We start from the raw sequence: 3,363 nt of genomic DNA, 5'->3' as shown, positions 1-3,363 counted from the left end.
GGTGTTCGAAGGTGTTCGACGAACAGTTCGACGAACAGTTCGGCGAACACATGGGTGTTCGACGAACCGAACCGAACTCGAACACTACGGGGGTGGCTCAACACTAGTAATAATACAAACATTTTGTGGAGCGTGCCAAATATTCCACTCCATTTAAAGTCAGCCAGCTGTGCTTTGTTGAGCCTATTCACACTTGATCGCTGACAAATACCGTACTATTAGGCGACTGCCTGAAACCGTGTATAAAAACTATTCTCTGGTTCTCAGGTGGGCCAGTCCAAACATGTTTAGAAGCATACCTGGCTAAGAAAAGTCTGTGTGAAGGTTCCCGGACACTCTATGGCTGCTTTTTTATTGAGGAGGAAACCCATGCAAGCTAGGGGAAAACATACAAAATCCTTGGTGGGATTTGAACCCAGGACCCCAGTGCTGCAAGGCTGCAGTACTAACCACTTAGCCACTGTGCTGCCCTCTCTGTTCTCTCTCTGATATATAAAGTTCTGGAGAAACTTGCACCTACTGCCACTCAGTATCTTCAGCTCCTTTGTGAGAAACTAATGTTTGGTCAGCCACTCTGTCTACAAAATAAAATTCTTGAGAAGGAAATTGTGGATGGCTTCACTTCTGGTATTGGGTGCACTGCTAATACTATGGCGTGCCATAATTCACTGGAAATATTCCTGGTTGGAGACAAGCTCATTCCCACAGAAAAGTACCATAAAGCTAAGGAGATGGTGCCGATATCATAATGAATAATTTTATCGTTGTCTAGGAGACTAACCACTGCTGCTGTCTAGCTTGTGAACATTGTGTTGAAGCTTAATTTATCCAGGGCCCGCAATCCTATGTGTTGGGAAGACGTGTTCCGTCCAGGGTCCGAATGGGTCCCAGCTGCCACAATATTAAACCAGTGATGATTCAGTGAGATGTACTGTCCTTGGTCACAAGCATGTTTGGCACTCTTTAGAGAGCCAATGAACATGCAGGGATTGCTTGCCACACACTGTAATGCCGTAACCATGTTGGTTGTGGGCATTACAGTGATTGGCTGGCCGCACAGCATCATCAGGTCTATATAAAACCTGGCGACGCTATGCTCGTCACAGTCTACCCCGGAATCAGGCAGAGTAGGGAGAGCTGCTGCTGAGTCAGGGAGAGATTTGCTTGTTTAGAGTTTGTATAGGTATTCCACAACATATATACATATATATCCATCTGAACTAACAGTCCCTCTGAGGACTAGTTCAGGTGCATATTTTCAGTGATGAAGGTGATAGCAGTTAGGCAGGCAAGCAGTGTATGTGGCAGCACGTTCCTGCTGCTGCTGTTCTTACAGATATTTGTAGACAAAGCCCCATATATCAGGGGCCAGGGCCAATTTTTTTTATCTTAATCCTGATTATTTGCTTAAAAAGCAATCCAGAGTACACATTTTTTCTGCTCCATTTGCTTGTTAACACTGCAGAATACAGCCAGATCTTTTCCATATTACAGAGATAAAAATCCAGAAATTTGAACTGAACATGGAAAATATTGGCTTACATTTTCATTTTGTTGCAGTGTGTCGGTCAATCTATTCACACTAGGTCTCTGTGAAGAATAGTATTAGTAAATTACAGGCCTGCTATTTAAAACCGTGGTTCTCTGTCAGACATATCACATATATAACTGTGTCCCAAAAATCAGCCATTTCTGCCTTCCATTTCATTGCAGTGTGTTGGTCAAGCTATTCACACTTGGTCTCTTTGAAGAATAGTATTAGTAAATTACAGGCCTGCTTTTTAAAACTGGTTCTCAGTCAGACGTATCACATATATAACTGTGTCCCCAAATGAGCCATTTCTAGTGAACGTGGAAAATATTGTCCTCCATTTAAAATGGGCAAGGTGCATGGCAAGGGATGGGGAAGTGGACCTGATGGTGATGGTGCATGCAGAAGCCGAGACCGTGGGCAAGCTGAAATTGTGCCACAACAAACACCCACATCTTGTCACCAGACCTTCCTGTCCCAATTGCTAGGGGACCACAGAACACCACCATTGAACCCAGAGCAATGTCAAAAAGTTGTTGGTTAGATAGCAGATAATGCTTCTAGTCACTTAGCCACCACCACCACCCTGTCTTGGACAAGGTCAAGTCTCAGACTGCATATTCCTCACCCTGATTCTCTTTCCTCCCACCATGCTGAGTGCACGGAGACAACTGATCCCACACTTGGACACTCAGAAGAGCTGTTCACTTTTCCATTTGTAGATTCGGGCCTCTCGCCTGGCCAGCTTCAAGTGAGTCAAGAGGAGAATGGGTGTAGCGATGCCCAAATATTTGAGCAGCCACGGTCACAAGAAGGCAACGGTGGGAAAATGCAATTACTGTCGCAAGAGGTCGATGATGATGATGAGACACAATTGCCAGAAAGTCAGGAGGAGGATCAGGGTGCAGAAGTGGAAGACGAGGTGGTGGATGATATACTAACTGACCCAACCTTGCAGGGGGACATGCAGAGCGAGGACAGCAGCACACAGGGGAAGGCAGGCATAGCACCACAACAGGCAGGAAGAAGCAGTTTGGTGGCAGCAGACACAAGGCGGGAAAGCGTTCCCCGTAACACCAACACGACGGAAGTTGCCAGTACAACTGTTAGGTCTTCCCGAGTCTGGTTGTTTTTAAAAGACTCTGCAGATAACCCCAAAAAGGCTATTTGCACCACCTGCCAGGCCAGCATCAGCAGGGGTAGCAAAATGAGCAGCCTGACCACCACCAGCATGATCAGTCACATGGCAGCTAAGCACCCTACTAAGTGGGTCGATCCCCAGGGTCCAGAAACAGTGTCTGTGGGTGACACCACTGCTTCTCCCACTGTTGTGCGTGCATGCCAATCCCCTGTCCATGGTGCATGCGAAGATGCCTCCCGCCCTGCACGTGTCATTGCACACTTTCAACTAGCACCATCAGCAAGCACGTCCACGTCCTTGTCCCAGCGCAGCATTCTGTTGTCCCTATCCCATTCCTTGGAATGCAAGTGCAAATACGCAGCCAACGCTCCACAGGCCCGACTACGAAATTCACACATTTCGCGACTGCTTGCGCTCGAAATGTTGCCTTTTAGGCTCCTGGAGATGGAAGCTTTCTGAAACCTGATGGCGGCGGCCGTCCCTTGGTACTCGGTCCACAGCTGCCAGTATTTCTCCCAGTTTCCCATGCCCGCATTACATGAGCATGTGTCCCACAACATTAGCTGTGCCCTCAACAACGCACTTACTGAGAAACTCCACCTAACCCCAGACACATGGACAAGTGCTTGTAGTCAGGGACAGCACATCTCGCTGAGGGCACACTGGGTTAATATAGTGGAAGCCCCTACCC

This window comes from Phyllobates terribilis, unplaced genomic scaffold (assembly GCF_046119375.1).
Source record: "Phyllobates terribilis strain yellow unplaced genomic scaffold, ASM4611937v1 Scaffold_1__5_contigs__length_1240528914, whole genome shotgun sequence".
In the NCBI taxonomy this organism is placed as follows: Eukaryota; Metazoa; Chordata; class Amphibia; order Anura; family Dendrobatidae; genus Phyllobates; species Phyllobates terribilis.
Note: the sequence above shows the minus strand (reverse complement) of the source record.